The sequence below is a fragment of the Salmo trutta genome, chromosome 12, assembly GCF_901001165.1.
Source record: "Salmo trutta chromosome 12, fSalTru1.1, whole genome shotgun sequence".
In the NCBI taxonomy this organism is placed as follows: domain Eukaryota; kingdom Metazoa; phylum Chordata; class Actinopteri; order Salmoniformes; family Salmonidae; genus Salmo; species Salmo trutta.
Genome location: NC_042968.1, coordinates 51,769,129 through 51,786,979, shown reverse-complemented (window position 1 = coordinate 51,786,979; position 17,851 = coordinate 51,769,129).

Here is a 17,851-nt window from a genome sequence, read left to right as displayed (position 1 = left end):
AATCGTTAGAAATACTATTACTTCAATTTCTCAAACATATGACTATTTTACAGCTATTTAAAGACAAGAATCTCGTTAATCTAACCCCACTGTCCGATTTCAAAAAGGCTTTACAACGAAAGCAAAACATTAGATTATGTCAGCAGAGTGCCCAGCCAGAAAAAATCAGACAGCCATTTTTCAAGCTAGCATATAATGTCACACAAACCCAAACCACAGCTAAATGCAGCACTAACCTTTGATGATCTTCATCAGATGACACACCTAGGACATTGTGTTATACAATACATGCATGTCTGTTCAATCAAGTTCATATTTATATCAAAAAACAGCTTTTTGCATTAGCATGTGACGTTCAGAAAACGCATAACCCCCGGCAAACTTCCGTTGAATTTACTAACAGTTTGCTAAATTACTCACGATAAACGTTCACAAAAAGCATAACAATTATTTTAAGAATTATAGATACATTACTCCTCTATGCACTCGATATGTCCGATTTTAAAATAGCTTTTCGGATGAAGCACATTTTGCAATAATCTAAGTACATAGCCCGGCATTACAGGGCTAGCTATTTAGATACCCACCCAGGTCAGCCTCCACCAAAATCACATTTCCTATAAGAAAAATGTTCTTACCTTGCTTGTTCTTCATCAGAATACACTGCCAAGACTTCTACTTCAATAACAAATGTTGGTTTGGTCCCAAATAATCCATCGTTATATCCAAACAGCGACGTTTTGTTCGTGAGTTCTAGAATGCTTCTTCACGGTCCCGCGCATGGCGCATTGGCGTGTCAAAAATGTCTAAATATTCCATTACCGTACTTCGAAGCATGTCAACCGCTGTTTAAAACCAATTTTTATGCCATTTATGTCGTAGAGAAGTGATAATATTCCGACCGGGAGTATGCATTGAGCCTAAACAGCCGAATAAAATTTCTCCTCGGGAGCGACTCATGCACGCGCCTCATTCAAAGGTCCTCTGAGCATCCACTTACAAAAGGCGATAATCTGTTTCAACCAGAGGCTCCCTCGTAAACCTTCAGGTTTTTCGCGGGCTCTGAGAGCCTATTGGAGCCCTGGGAATTGTCACGTTACAGCTAAGATCCTTACTTTTCAATAAAAAGATGCAAGACGCACGACTCCTTGTCAGACAGGGTACTTCCTGCTTGAAACCTTGTCAAGTTTTTGCCTGCCATAGGAGTTCTGTTATACTCACAGACACCATTCAAACAGTTTTAGAAAATTCAGAGTGTTTTCTATCCAAACCTGAACAATAATATGCATATTCTAGCTTCTGAGTTGGTGTAGGAGGCAGTTAAAAATGGGAACATATTTTTTCCAAAATTCTCAATACTGCCCCCTAGCCCAGACAGGTTTTAAAGGCCTTTTTCAAGTTTGGGCAAAGAGCTGCAGTGTGAACCATACCCAACTTGACAATGCTAGTTAAGGATACAATAGTTATCACGTTTCACATTGTATTTATTAACAACAACAAAAAACAAAAAAAGGTTTTTATTTCAACTCTGCTGCCGCTCTGCACACACATGCTTGATAGCTAGCTAGGTAGCTCAGGTCTAACGTTAAGCCATCTCTCAGAAGTTAAAAGACATTCAAAAATCTCATTGTATTTCATTGCACCTTTTCATTGTTGTTACACGTGTACACTGAATTATCTAATTGTACCTACAGTTGAAATCGGAAATTTACATACACTTAGTTCAGTCATTAAAACAGTTTTTTTCAACCACTCCACACATTTCTTGTTAACAAACTATAGTTTTGGCAAGTCGGTTAGGACATCAACTTTGTGCGTGACACAAGTAATTTTTCCAACAATTGTTTACAGACAGATTATTTCACTTATAATTCACTGTATCACAATTCCAGTGGGTCAGAAGTTTACATACACTAAGTTGACTGTGCCTTTAAACAGCTTGGAAAATTCCAGAAGATGATGTCATGGATTTAGAAGCTTCTGATAGGCTAATTGACATCATTTGAGTCAACTGGAGGTGTACATGTGGATGTATTTCAAGGCCTACCTTCAAACTCACTGCCTCTTTGCTTGACATTATGGGAAAATCAAAAGAAATCAGCCAAGACCTCAGAAAATAAATTGTAGACCTCCACAAGTCTGGTTCATCCTTGGGAGCAATTTCCAAACGCCTGGAGGTACCACGTTCATCTGTACAAACAGTAGTACGCAAGTATAAACACCATGGAACCACGCAGCCGTCATACCGCTCAGGAAGGAGACGTGTTCTGTCTCCTAGAGATGAACATACTTTGGTGCGAAAAGTGCAAATCAATCCCAGAACAGCAGCAAAGGACCTTGTGAAGACGCTGGAAGAAACGGGTACAAAAGTATCTATATCCAAATTTAAAAAATCCTATATCGACATAACCTGAAAGACCATTCAGCAAGGAAGAAGCAACTGCTCCAAAACAGCCATAAAAAAGACAGACTACGGTTTGCAACTGCACATGGGGACAAAGATCGTACTTTTTGGAGAAATGTCCTCTGGTCTGATGAAACAAAAATAGAACTGTTTGGCCATAATGACCATGGTTATGTTTGGAGGAAAAAAGGGGAGGCTTGCAAGCCGAAGAACACCATCCCAACCGTGAAGCACGGGGGTGGCAGCATCATGTTGTGGGGGTGCTTTGCTGCAGGAGGGACTGCTGCACTTCACAAATAGATGTCTTCATGAGGATGGAAAATTATGTGGATATATTGAAGCAACATCTCAAGACATCAGTTAGTAAGTTAAAGCTTGGTCACAAATGGGTCTTCCAAATGGACATTAGCAAAAATGTGAAAAGGTTTGAGGGTGGGGGGCTCGACTTGTGTAAACCCTCCTTGGTTGTGCTGTTGAGTAGACAAGCACTGCCAACAATCAAGTGCATAGGCTAGAAGAGTACACTAACAGCCCCTCTCCTCCATGACAAATAACTGACTGCAAGGGTGTGAAAAGTTTGAGGGGCACTTGGCTTGTAGACAGTTTAGTGTATTGGGGATTTTGTTTTCTCAAGAGGGTATTGTGCTTTCATAAAAACCTTTGGCTGTCCTGGCTTGTTTCCGAGTCTAATGATGTTGAGTTTGAGCTTGTTCCCACCTGAAAGCTTTCATCCAATGGGTCTACAGGCTCTGTACTACTAAAGCTGGTGTCAAGGCCGTCATCAGCAGCAGCAGGATTAGTCTGTAGGACACACAGTAGTCAGTGATTAGCCAACATTTTACTACTTAATCCCCATCAATACACACTCAAACAAGGTACTATATCCACCCACACCCCTCGTGTCAATAGATCATGCATACTAACCTTCACACACAATACCAAGCCCCAACAGACACCAGTTAGTCACCCACACCATCCCCTCCTTACTAATACCTCCTTTTCTGCATGAACAATCAACCAGGCCTCCATAAAACCAAGAAAATTACTGTAGCCTACTTATAAACAGACCAACTCTGACAACAAGACACGGACCTTGTTTATGCCTAGCTCCAGTATATGTATTTGCTCATTCTGGAGTCATGGAAAGATTTAGCAAAGGTGACTTACACTTGTTCCTGGTGCTGAGCTTGATGTTGATGGGATTGGACTCTAAATAGAACACACAGTCACATTAGCCTCTATGATAGTCTGTAGCTAACATAACATGACCAAACTAACATTAGCTTGCAAAGTCACAAATCACATCGCCAGATAGCATCTGGCTAATTACATTGATTTGCTTTGGAATGTGAGAGCTAGCTAGCTAGACTTTAGTTTTTATACCTCAGCTCAACTTGTTCCTGCTATGCTGATGTTGGCTGATCGAATATCTTCCTCTTTGAAGGTGAAGAGGAAAATCGATGGAATAGCATCACTTTTCAATGTTCAACAACTTGGGCTCCCCATAAGTTGAGACTTCAGCTCCATTTCAAAATCATCTGGCTGAAAGGGCTGGATACAAATAGATATTTCTCCAAATCAACTGTATCCACCGGGGCGGTTCTACGTCCTGAAATCGCTAGGAATTCTGGATATTGTGGTTTGCTTACAACAAGGAAATGTAGATAGCCCTAGCGGGGAGATGCAGAAGCGTTCGACTTGTGTGTAGTGAGGAAATCCACAATGTGTACTACATATATGATATGTTAATAACATATTCAGGGAAATGTATAGTGAAATAGAGCAGCGGTGAAATGTCCCTTTAATTTAACACAGATAGTAAGAGAGTTAAATGTAACTGACAGTTAATTGCTTTGAAGCGCTCTGGTTTGCCTCATGAAAAGGTGCTTTGAACAAAGACGAAGATGATAATTTTTATAAAATGATTCTGACCTTCGCAACTCTGGATGATGGCACTACCCACGTAGCCCTCAGCGCAGCGCTCACAGTGTTTCCCTGTGGTGCTGTAGACTGGTGCTGTAGACGCAGCTCAGGCAGTGGCCCGTCTCGGAGTTACAGATGCGGGGGTGAGGTCCCGGGGTCGGCGTTTCCGCTGCAGTTGCAGGGCAGGCAGATGCTGTCAGCGTTGTAGAATCCATCCCTGTACTGGTCACAGTGGGGTCCCTGGTACTCTGGCTTGCACTGGTCACACATGGATTGTCCACTAGGGTCTGGGATGAAGTTGGAAATGTCACAGCAGGGTTTCAGTATGGGGCATCAAGAAGACCTTCTGCCACTAGGTGGTGGTAGCGTACTGTATGATAAACATGAGTTTGTAGAGATTGAATGTAGCGCACTGTAGGGTGTTTGCATGAGAAGCAATACAACACTGAATAAAACTAAAACTAATAATCCACATTGACATTTTATTGTGAGAAGGAGTAGACCGTTTCCAACCGTTTCTGTTTCCAATCCTCCCCTATGTTTTCAAGATAGAATTTCTGCACAAAACAACATTTCACAGGATGCATATAACTGTGAACAACTTGACATGTAAAGCGTTCACAAATTTGTTGGGGGAAGAGGTACGCTACACAAACTCACAGCCAAGTGCTGATACATTTAGTGTGTAAAAATTGTCTGTCCTCGGTTGCAATACTCACTACCAAGTTTCAAACTGCCTCTGGAAGCAAGTCAGTGCAATAACTGTTCATCGGGAGCTTCATGAAATGGGTTTCCATGGCCAAGCAGCTGCACACAAGCCTAAGATCACCATGCGCAATGCCAAGCGTCGGCTGGAGTGGTGCAAAGCTTGCCGCCATTGGACTCTCTGGAGTGATGAATCATGCTTCCCCATCTGGCAGGAGAACGCTACCTGCCCTACTGCAAAATGCCAACTGTAAAGTTTGGTGGAGTAGGAATAATGGTCTGGGGCTGTTTTCATGGTTTGGGCTAGGCCCCTTAGTTCCTGTAAAGGGAAATCTTAACGCTACAGCATACAATGACATTCTAGACGATTCTGTGCTTCCAACTTTGTGGCAACAGCTTGGGGAATGCCCTTTCCTGTTTCAGCACAACAATGCCCCCGTGAACAAATCGAGGTCCATACAAAAAGGTTTGTCGAGATTGGCGTGAAAGAAGTTGACTGGCCTACACAGAGCCTTGACCTCAACCCCATCGAACACCTTTGGATTGAATTGGAACGCCGACTGAGAGCCATGCCTAATCGCCCAACATCAGTGCCCGACCTCACTTATGCTCTTATGGCTGAATGGAAGCAAGTCCCCGCAACAATGTTCCAACGTCTAGTGGGAAGCCTTCCCAGAAGAGTGGAGGCTGTTGTAGTAGCAAAGGGGGGAACAACTCCATATTAATGCCCATGATTTTGGAATGAGGTTTTCAACGAGCAGGTGTCCTTATACTTTTGGTCATATAGTGTGTTTCCAGCCTCCAAACCAGTGCTCGACTTGGGCTGGAGTTCACCGGAGTAGAGTACCGAACCTCAAATTATGTACTGCTTGAGCACCTGTTGCTCTTAAAGAATATTATCTCAACAAATATTGTGGAAGCTCCTGTACCTAAATATAAACAGTACCGGCATCCAATTACAGTCCAAGTGAAGCACTGCTCTAAACAGTCGTGAATGGAAAGAGACATCTGTTACACAAAACAACAAAAAGTGTAATGACATTTGGCAATTGTCATTAGGCTAGAATGTATGCTTCTCTGCTGTCCGCACCCATCTCTGCCTTGGCAAAATTTCAGTGTTCTGATCGAACCACATCGGATTTTGGAGCATAGGCTATACACCACCAATTTTCAAGTCCATTCACTCATTTTTTTCATTTTTTTCCTCTGACATGCGGTAATGATAAAAAGTGGTGTAATGGCCACCAGTTTCCTTAACATTTTCTTTAAATTATTGTGATAGGCTCATGTTTTACCAGTACGGCGTACACCCACTATTTATTTTGCTGGGACACCGTACCGGACCCCCTTACTTTCATCCCTGCTTTCAATGCAGATCCTACCACACTCTGTTTCAGATTATAGTTGGCCATGCCACTGCACATTCTTCACACTCTATTTGGCCACAATCCTATATCACCAGACACATTTTATTACCAGAAGTAGACAGGGCCCAACAGTTCATAACACAAAATATTACAAAGGCTTAAGAAATTATCTCATTGATGCACCTCCTAAATGGTGGAATTACATGACCAGCTTGTCTTGCACTATTAAACTGAAGCCCTACATTTGAGTGTTACATTTCTGTTCTACATCTGAGCTCAATAATCTGTGTGGTTGGTTCCTCATCTTTCCTTTGTTTCAGTGCTATCTTCTCTCAAAATCGAATGAAAAAGTCGCAGTTATCAGCTGGGGGCGAGCCGTTGTTCAAACTAACCATGAAAGCAAACCATAAGATTTCCTCACAGTGTATCATATTAGTTTTTTAAGCCCTGAATTTAAACAGCGGAAAATGGATGTGTCATGACCCATAATATCTAAGCCACTTCCACCCACTGGGGACGAGGTTATAGGTATGTACGTACAGTAGTTTACTAGCTTTCATTGCAAGTTAGTAATGCCTGACTTACCAGAACTAAGAGTACTGACACCAAATGTATTGTCATATCAAGAATTCATACATCAATCACTTGTTCTTCTTTTTATGACAACGGGAGAGATTTGAAGAATGCAAAAGCTCTTTCTTTTACTATTTGAGTTCACTTTACCTCATGTTTGTTCAATGCTGAGGAACAGACAAGAAAATTAGCAAAATTTGCTCTGGTGCAAAGGCTTGGCGATAAATACATTCAATCCACTCAGACTCAGAAAGCAATGACCCGGTAAGCACTAGGACTTCTCTCTGTACCTTCTCTCACTTTCCTTTCTGCATTGGACTGCCAACAGAATGTAAAACAAGCAGATCAAAGGTCCTTCACTCACGAGGATTGCCTCTCTGTAGGAACACACTGAGCTAAACCAATTTACCAATTTAGCGTAATGACCATCAAAAAAGGAATCATATTTATTTAGAACGTTTCACTCGTGTGCTTATCTCTCTCTCATGTCTCTCTCTCTCTCTCTCTCTCTCTCGTGTCCCTCTCTCTCGCTCGTGTCTCTCTCTCTCGTGTCTCACTCTCTCGTGTCCCTCTCTCTCGCTCGTGTCTCTCTCGTGTCTCACTCTCTCATGTCTCTCGCTCTCTCTCTTGTCCCTCTCTCTATAGTGTCTCTCTCTCTATAGTGTCTCTCTCTCTCGTGTGTCTCTCTCTCTCGTGTGTCTCTCTTGTGTCCCTCTCTCTCTCGTGTCCCTCTCTCACTCTCGTGTCTCTCTCGTGTGTGTCTCTCTCGTGTCCCTCTCTCGCTCTCATGTCTCTCTCTCTCTCGTCCCTCTCTCTCGTGTCCCTCTCTCTCTCTCTCGTCCCTCTCTCTCGTGTCCCTCTCTCTCTCTCGTGTCCCTATCTCTCATCTCTCATTTCTCTCTCTCTCGTGTGTCTCTCGTGTCCCTCTCTCTCTCGTCTCTCTCTCTCTCGTGACTCTCTCTCGTGTCCCTCTTTCTTGCTCTCTCTCTTGTCTCTCTCTCTCTCGTCCCTCTCTCTCTCTCTCTCTCGTGTCCCTCTCTCGCTCTTGTGTCTCTCTTTCTCGTGTCTCTCTCTCTCGTGTCTCTTGTCCCTCTCTCTCTCTCGTCCCTCTCTCTCTCTCGTGTCCCTCTCTCGTGTCTCTCTCGTGTGTCTCTCTCTCGTGTCTCTCTCGTGTCTCTCTCGTGTGTCTCTCTCTCGTGTCTCTTGTGTCTCTTGTCCCTCTCTCTCTCTCGTGTCCCTCTCTCTCTCTCGTGTCCCTCTCTCTCTCGTGTCCCTCTCTCTCGTCTCTCATTTCTCTCTCGTGTGTCTCTCGTATCCCTCTCTCTCTCGTCTCTCTCTCTCTCGTGACTCTCTCTCGTGTCCCTCTTTCTTGCTCTCTCTCGTGTCCCTCTCTCTCTCTCGTCCCTCTCTCTCTCATCCCTCTCTCTCTCGTGTCCCTCTCTCTCTCTCGTGTCCCTCTCTCTCTCTTGTCCCTCTCGTGTCTCTTTCTCTCTCGTGTCTCTTGTGTCTCTCGTCCCTCTCACTCTCGTCTCTCCCTCTCGTGACTCTCTCTCGTGTCCCTCTCATGTCCCTCTTTCTTGCTCTCTCTCGTCTCTCTCTCTCTCTCTCTCGTCCCTTTCTCGCTCTCGTGTGTCTCTCTCTCTCTCGTGTGTCTCTCTCATGTCCCTCTCTCGTGTCCCTCTCTCTCATCCCTCTCTCTCTCTCGTGTCCCTCTCTCTCTCATGTCCCTCTCGTGTCTCTCTCTCTCGTGTCTCTTGTCTCTCGTCCCTCTCACTCTCGTCTCTCTCTCTCGTGATTCTCTCTCGTGTCCCTCTCGTGTCCCTCTTTCTTGCTCTCTCTCGTCTCTCTCTCTCTCTCTCTCTCGTCCCTTTCTCGCTCTCGTGTCTCTCTCTCTCTCGTGTGTGTCTCTCTCATGTCCCTCTCTCGTGTCTCTCTCTCTCGTCCCTCTCTCTCTCGTCCCTCTCTCTCGTATCCCCCTCTCTCTCTCTTGTCCCTCTCTCTCTCGTCCCCCTCCCTCTCACGTGTCCCTCTCCCTCGTGTCCCTCTCTCTCGTCCCTCTCTCTCTCGTATCCCCCTCTCTCTCTCTCTCTCTCTCTCTCTCTCTCTCTCTCTCTCTCGTATCCCTCTCTCTCTCTCGTATCCCTCTCTCTCTCTCTCTCTCTCTCTCTCTCTCTCTCTCTCTCGTGTCCCCCTCCCTCTCTCTCGTGTCCCCCTCCCTCTCTCTCGTGTCCCCCCCTCTCTCTCTCTCGTGTCCCTCTCTCTCTCGTGTCCCCCTCCCTCTCTCTCGTGTCCCTCTCTCTCGTTTGGTAGAAATATTGGTTCAGAACCTAGCTATAAACCTCCGCTATCATAGCTGGTTGTATTGACTTCAACACAGTCTGAATGGCATTAATGAAGCATAGAATACTAGGACTTTATTGTGCCAAGGATGCAAGTCGTATAGACAGTACCAGTAAAAAGTAAAAAGCACACCTACTCATTCCAGGATCTTTCTTTCTACATTGTTGAATAATAGTGAAGACATCAAAACTATTAAATAACACATGGAATCATATAGTAATCAAAAAAGTTTTAAACACATCAAAATACATATTTTAGAATCTTAAAAGTTGCCATCTTTTGCCTTGATGACAGCTTTGTGCACTCTTGGCATCCAGCTTCATGAGGTAGTCAAGGTTTACATTGCCCATTCATTGTCAGTTAAAGACACAGCAGTGCATTGTGACCCAAAAGCATAATCAGTGCTCAAACATCCCCCTTGGTCGTCAGAGAAAATCTCGGATCTGTGATATTCTTTAGTAAAGGTTGAATAATCTAATGTTCAGCTATTAGCCGCTCCCCAACTTGCAACAAATTGTTGTTACTCCCATCTCGTTCCTCGCCCTTTTCCACACGTCATTCCCCACCTGAGTGGCTCGCTTGTGGGCGTGCTGGCAGGATATGGCAGCATCTTCGGTTGTGCGTCAAGAATTCTGCATAACAAGTTCGTATGAAGGTGTGGTTATTCACAGGCAAATTGTTATATGCTTCGGAGGTACAGTTGTGTCTTTTTGTCGAGACCAAAACCTTTTTCTTTTCAATCAAAAATAATTGGTCTGAAAGAAAAAAACGAGGCTTCAAAGCAACAAAAACATTTGCAATCAAATATTTTGTAATAGAGCGCAAAACTTAATGCATTGTATTTCCCAAAAATATATTGAGAACAAAAAATGTATTTGAAAACAAAACAAAATATTTTGCTATCAACCACCCTCCATTTTGGCCATTTTTTGAGTGTCAGTTTGGCTACAACCAATACTGTTCAGCCTTTCTTTCAGACACAAAGGAAGTCATAGCGGACACCAACGAAGAAGGACGGTGTGATGATGGCATCTCAGGTAAGCAGCACTGGGCGTTCTTCCATCCAACTTCTACATAGCTCCTACGATTTAGTGTCGGTTCATAACATTCTACCATATTACATAGATACATACATACATACCGTAGAATGATAAATCATGCAATTATTATTCTCAAGCAAAGCAAAAACCTTTAGCTACGAATGCCTGTTCTCGCCATTTTCAGTTGAATTCATCTTTCTTTCTTTCATGGCAACTCATAAGCAGGCCATGTCGTATTTGTTTCATAGTCGATATATAATCATATTTCATGACAGTGTAACGGTTAGCTTTATTTACAGAAGGATAAAAGAACACTGTCTGTCAGGGAATGCTATTCTGATATGTCAGATGAAGAGTTAGACCAGAAAGTCAGTGCCATTAAGGCAAGGATGCCCCATGCGGGCTTTAGAATGGTCAAAGGAAGTCTCAGAGCAATGGGCCATTGCGAGTTAGGGAGTCTTTGCAGCGTGTAGATGGTGTAGGTATCATTACTTATTCGTAGACACATTTTCAATTATGTATTAAATTGGAATTGTTCTTCATCAACTGGTAATACATAAATAATGAAGCAGGTTAATAGGTTAAACATTTCACTTATAATTCCAATGCTTTTTTTCAAGATACAACATTGTCATCTTTAGCGGTATAGATGGATTTTCAAGGAAGGTAAGTATATTATTTGGTATGCATATTGCATTTTTCCCACCACCGAATGAACAACCACAATACCAGGCTGGTGTTAAGCTTTCTGTGCTGTGTTGATGTATCTGCTGCTTTATATTGAACGGTCATATCTCAGCTTATTTTTTGTAGATATGAAAACAATAACTATTGTCTTTACTTTCAGAGAGCGAGCTGATCAAGGGGTTGAAAATGTAGATATTTCCAGATGTTCACTGTCCGAGGAACAGGCCGTGGAAGCTTTATTGCTGGCAAGTGTCCACAACCAGAGGTAAGTAAACTGTTCTGTGTTCTTTTTCTCTCTCCATCTCTGCCTGTCTTGTTGTACATGGAGCCTGTCTCACGTGCATTAATTTTAAAAAATTAATATGTCAGCTGCTAATTTTCAGATTTACACCACATGAACACACAGCCATTGTCACTGGACTATCAAGCCCCTGTTGCTGCCAAGTCATGATTTCCCTGGGGTTAGCCTTGCAATAACCAAGTGGTGAGACACATAGCTCTCTATATTTATATGTTTCAGGTACACTCAGACAGGTGTCTGCGTCACATACAGTCAGTAACCACTCACAGAGGCACACACAACCTGCATTTCTATAACCTCGGACCCACCTCAGTGTTCACTATTCATGGAGGAAGACCACAGGACCACAGATATTAGGTTCCACCCCCCCCCACAAAACATTTTCTTTCTCTCTGTTAGAGTGGAAAGCTTATGGAGAGACGTTTGGAGTGCTGTGACATGTCAGTATTACAACTTGCTGCACAGTTTGGAGGAAGAAGGCTACCTTGACCTGTCGAATTCTATCTACCTCTTCTGTGTGGGATATGTGTTGCTACTTCATCTGCGGGCAGGTCTGCAGCATTTCACAGAGAGTTGGAATAATCACCCTTTAAGTACAGAGGCGAACCTGACACCTCACCAGCTGTTGCTTTAGCACTACACAACTGATTCAAATGATCAAGTCAACATCAAGCTTCAAGTGGTATTTATGTATTCATTTGTGAGCTGGTAATGTAAAAGTCTAATAATGACATTATCTTCTATTGTTTGTCCTCGTGTCTGTTTTTAAGCATTAAGTACACTGTAGCCACTTTAGTGTGGACACCAGGTGAGACTACACACACAGTTATATCAGCTGTGTTGGTGAACCCCTCCCGCATCTGAACTGGCTGACAGAGGGCACAGCATGATCATAGGTGAGAGGTCACGTGGTCGGGTCAACAGGAAGTATTATTAAGGAGATGCTTTACATTGAAATACAGACAGAGATGTAGCAGAGTTAATGATCCAAGGTCAGTTTAGCATTTCACCTCCTGATGATTATGATGACTGACCGTGTTAGAATAAAAAACAAAGCTTAATCATGCTCTCTCTCTCTAGCCATCTGTCTCTTGTCTGCAGGTATGTTTTGATGTGAGAGGAAGCCAGTCCCATCATCGCCACCTCACCCACTCTTAAGATAACCTTCGGGGGGCCAACTGGGAGCCCAAGGCTGGTTAGGAGACACTGCTAGAGACAGTATGTAATTGTGATGAACTGAGAGAATATTAGGGTAGCACTGTAATTAATTAATCATATGCTGTGTTCCCTGATCCTCTGTTTTACCTCTTTCCTTTGTCTTCTACTCTCTCCCCACCTCCTCTTTGTTCCTCTTTTTTTATAATGCACACCATAAGAGCATTGATGTACAGATTGAACTTGTATTTATAATATTACAATTATAACATTTATAATGCATGTATTATGTATTTATAACACCTGGATAATGCATTTTCAGTAATGCGTTTCACATTCTCCACTGGTTGAAATTAAGTATCTCATTGAAATTCTACACCTATCCTGTGTCCTCAGATTAATGCAGATTAAGTTAGATATGCATAGGAAGTGTAGTGTATTGTTTTTTTCCTTGTATATATGAATTACAAATCAGCCTTTACTTAAATCATGTTTCCAGTCTATTGCATAGTTACAATGTGTAATCATTGATGTCCCAGGAGCAGGAGTGGTAAACACTGTTGAAGTGTATAATTCTAATACATATATGCAGACACAGCATATATTCAATGTACAGGCTACAATGAGGGGATCTCATGCGTGGTAATAACTACAGTACATGTATATAGGACTTGCATCCTTGGCACAATAAAGCTATTATATTCTACTCAATCCATAGGCTTCATTAATGCCATTCAGACTTGAAGTTGATACAACTATGATAGCTGAGGTTCATAGGTCCTGAACTAATATTTATAAGAATCGTTTTAGGGTCCATACCCAGATCGGCTACATACTGTAGCTAGCTACACAGTTATTTTTATCCTCCACTACACAATAAGCAAATAAATAGTTAGCTAGCTATGTTACTTCAGCTGCATTGCATGGCAAATATACAGTATTCTTCCGTGAAACCCACCCAGTGCACCGTGTCTTATGACACCGTAGCTAACTAGCATGCTAGCATCCAGTAACACACGGTTAGCACCAATACTTGGTTACAACAAACTACCAATGGATCATTCGTGTCCGTGTCTAGTTCCTTTCATAACACAGAAGTAATTAAATGTTGGCTAGCTAACACAAAGTCAGTCCTGCTAGCTACACAAGTGGACTACACAACTCGAAAGCTTACGTTGCAAAAATCTTATTGACTAAAAATGATACAGTACTGCTAGCTGGTAGCTGGTAGAGTTGGCTAGCTAGCAGTGGCTGCGTTTACCTTTATCTTTGATACAAAGACAACTATGTAGCTAGCTAACGTTACACTAATCAAATCGTTCCGTTGTAATGTATTTCGTTTCTACAGTACCGCTAGTTGGTAAAGTTGGCTAGCTAGCAGTGGCTGTGGTGTTGTTGACGCCGTTTGGAAAACGGTGCGAACGAACAAATACAGCTGGCTAGCTGGCTAGCTAACCTTGTTAGTTTCTCAAAGTTAGTTTCTCAAAGCTACACCTACACCTTTAGCTACACCTTTATCCTTGATGCAAAGACAACTATGTAGCTAACTAGCTAACATTACACTAATCAAATCGTTCCGTTGTAATGTAAGGAATGTAAGGAAATGTAATATTACCCGTGGAGCGAAGAACAGCACGACTACTCACTCCAGCATCCGGAAGTACAATGAGTACAATGAAGTACAATAGCCTTTCTCAATCTGCTTGAGGTGAAAGGAAAACTCCAGATGTGCTGGAATTGAGGATCTATGACTGGTACTATAGAAATATAGGAGTGAATCATACTATTGCATACATGTGCAAATAATGACATTAAACAGATCATCATAAAGCAAGATGACCAAAAAAGGGTAAGTGGTTGTGCAATCAAAGTCATGTCAAGGCCCAATAACTAGAACTTTAGCTTTCAAGGGCCTTCCATGTCTCTGCTCCTTAGCTAACAAAACAGACAGTGAAAGGGGGACCTGAAGAGAGGTTCTGTCTTGAGTGCACTCCTCCATCCCAACAGAATTTACCTGCAGTACGCATGATCAAACAAAGGCCTAGGGCAGAGACATGGGCCATGTCCCAGGCAGACGACATTGCAGTTGCCTGCCAGATCAAACAATACATGGATAGCTAACCACATCATCTAATATAGCAATATGACGCCTGACTGTGAAGTCGATGACATGGCACGCAAGCATTGGTTGATGCGTGCAGCTCAACTGAGATAGCCTGGAACGCCACCCTTGGGAGATGTTAATAGTTGTTCGAACCGGCCACACATCTTCTCTTCTCTGAATATACACAAGGCATGATCTGATTGTAGAGTGTGCTCTTCTATTTGGTATAGCTGTATGGTTAGTCACCGCCTTGTCCTAACAATGTTCCTCGTCTGCAGAATGTATTGCAATAGCCAGTCAGTATGATGGAATTATTCATTCTGTGTAAATACCAGAGGTAGGTAGAGTCCTAAAATCTGTACTTAAAAGTACTGTTACTTATTGGGATGTGCATCTTGCCACTTCAAGACAATTAGATATATGGGCTGCGATACGATACAGGAACGATACATTTCGGTTTGAAACAATTCTGTGCGATTTGGTTTGATTAGAGGAATGCAATTCGTTTCGATGCAATACGGTGCACTAACATTTGTTGCATAAACACATTCATTTTCCATTCTAAAATCAAATCTGCTGCTGATGGAGCTCATGAGTTGGGCCTGTCCGAGCTGACTTTTTTGCAGATCGTTAGAGCTAGTAATGTATCAATATTTATATTTTAAATTAGCTATGAAATACACGGTGTACACGGTGTCGCAAGGCTGCCATTTAGACTGCTGGCTGGCAGCAATAATGTAATTGCTTGTTCAGTAATTAAAGTTGAAAATTCAAACATTGCAACCAATTATGATTTGTTTTAATATACAACTGTTCTGTATAGCCTACCTGAATCTGCATGACATGAGTCGTCCTTGCGCTCTCTCCCAGTTTGGACAGAAATTTGTGTGTAAAACCAGGCTATTGATGCCAAATAATAGTCAGTCCACCCTCAAAAACACTAGCTTCCTACGGATTGTTTAATTATGCAGTGTAGCCTACTATCTACAGCTACAGTGCATTCGGAAAGCATTCAGACCCCTTGACTTTTTCCACATTTTGTTACGTTACAGCCTTATTCTAAACTTGATTTTTTTCCCCCCCATCAATCTACACACAATACCCCATAATGACAAAGCAAACACTGTTTTTTTAAACATTTTTACAAATGTACAAAAAAAAGAATAACTAACATTTTAGAACAAAATGTGGAAAAAGTCAAGGGGTCTGAATACTTTCTGAATAAACTGTATATACCAATATTCAGCTGCTATTTATAAACTTTTATAAAAATCACATCAAATAGCCTAACAATGAGGAAAAAGTTGTCAGCTTGAGGAAACATTTTGGATACAACTCAGCAGGTTTTGTCTGGTTAATAGCCTACACAAATGGGCTGCAATTAAGGTAAATTAAATTAAATCCAATTTGAGAGACTCTATTGGTCTAATGAAGTCCTCCTTGCTGCTTCTTTCTGTCTCTTTTTCTCTTTGAAAAAGTCTGTCTGTGCTTCTCTATTTTCTTCTACGTTGAGGCCTATAGTAGCTACAGTATGCAACTGCGTCACCTTGTATTTTTATGTGCAAAGGTTTTCACCACTGTCTGTAGGACCAGGTTGTGGGCCCGACTGTTTTCTATACTGAGTATTGACAACCCAGTCAGTCTTTCCTGAGACATTGTGCATTATATGTCCATTGCACTGCACACAGTTTTGTCTTGAATGATGCATGCCAAGATATAGCAACAATTTTTGTTTCAATGTTGTTTCCACGGCATTTCAACAACAAAAAAATCAATGTAATGACATCGAATCAACGTGGAAAACAGATTGGATTTGCAAAAAGTCATCAACATAATGGCATTTAGTCTTTTTTCCACCTAACTTTTACCCTAAATTTAATGACATTACATTTTTTGTTTTGTAAATCAAAACTAGACATTGAACTGACATCTGTGCCTAGTGGGAAGAACTGTTGCCCGCTGAAGATGATAATCTGTTTGCATCTGCCTCTATGCAGTTAAACTCGTTCCATCACGTGCTGAGGCCGGCAATTAAGGAGAATTTCACGGGCTGAATAAACAATGTTGCAGAACTGGTGTATTTGAAGCGCCACTCCTTTCTTCCCAGTTTCCCTGATATTGCTATGGCAATCAAGGCATTTATGCATTGCCTTCAGAAAGTATTCCTTATTTCATATTTTTCTGTGTTACAGCCTGAATTCAAAATGAATTAAATATTTTTTTTTTCTCATCCATCTACACACAATAACCCATAATGACAAATTGAAAAAATGTTTTTAGAAAGTCTAGCAAATTTATTGAAAATAAAATACAGAAATAAGTCATTTGCATAAGTATTCACACCCTTGAGTGAATACATTGTAGAATCAAATCAAATTTTATTTGGCAGCGATTACAGCTTTGAATCATCTTGGGTATGTCTGTATCAGCTTTGCACATCTGAATTTGGATATTTTCTCCCATTTTCCCTTGCAGATATTTTTCAAGCTGTTAAGTTCGAAGGGGAATGGCGGTGAACAGCAATCTTGAAGTCTTTCCACAGATTTTCAATGTGATTCCAGTTTGGGCTTCGGCTGAGCCACTCAGACTTTCACACTATTGTTCTGAAGCCATTCCAGCGTCGCTTTGGTTGTATGTTTGGGGTCATTGTCCTGTTGGAACGTAAATCTTCACCCCAGTCTAAGATTGTTTGTACTCTGTAGCAGGTTCTCATCAAGGATTTGCCGGTATTTGGTTCCATTCATTGTTCCCCCTATCCTTACCAGTCTCCTAGTCCCTGCCGCTATAAAAGCATCCTCCATAGCATGATGCTGCCACCACCATGCTTCAGGGTAGGGATGGTGTTAGAAGGGTGATGAGCTGTGCTTGGTTTTCTCCAGATATAGTGCTTTGCATTCAGGCCAAAGAGTTAAATTTGTGTCTCATCAGACCACAGAATCTTTTGCCTTATGATCTGTCTTTCACGTGCCTTTTTGCAAACGCCAGGTGTGCTATCATGTGCCTTTCCCTCAGGAGTGGCTTATGTCTGGCCACTCTCCCATAAATCCCAGATTGGTGAAGTGCTGTAGAGACTGTTGTCCTTCTGGCAGGTTCTTCCATCTCAGCCAAGGAACTCTATAGTTCTGTCAGAGTGGTCATTGGGTTTTTGGTCACCTCCCTGACCAAGGTCCTTCTTGCCTGGTTGCTCCATTTGGTTAGACTGCCAGCTCTAGGCAGAGTCTGGGTAGTTCCATATTTTTTAAATTTCCCAAT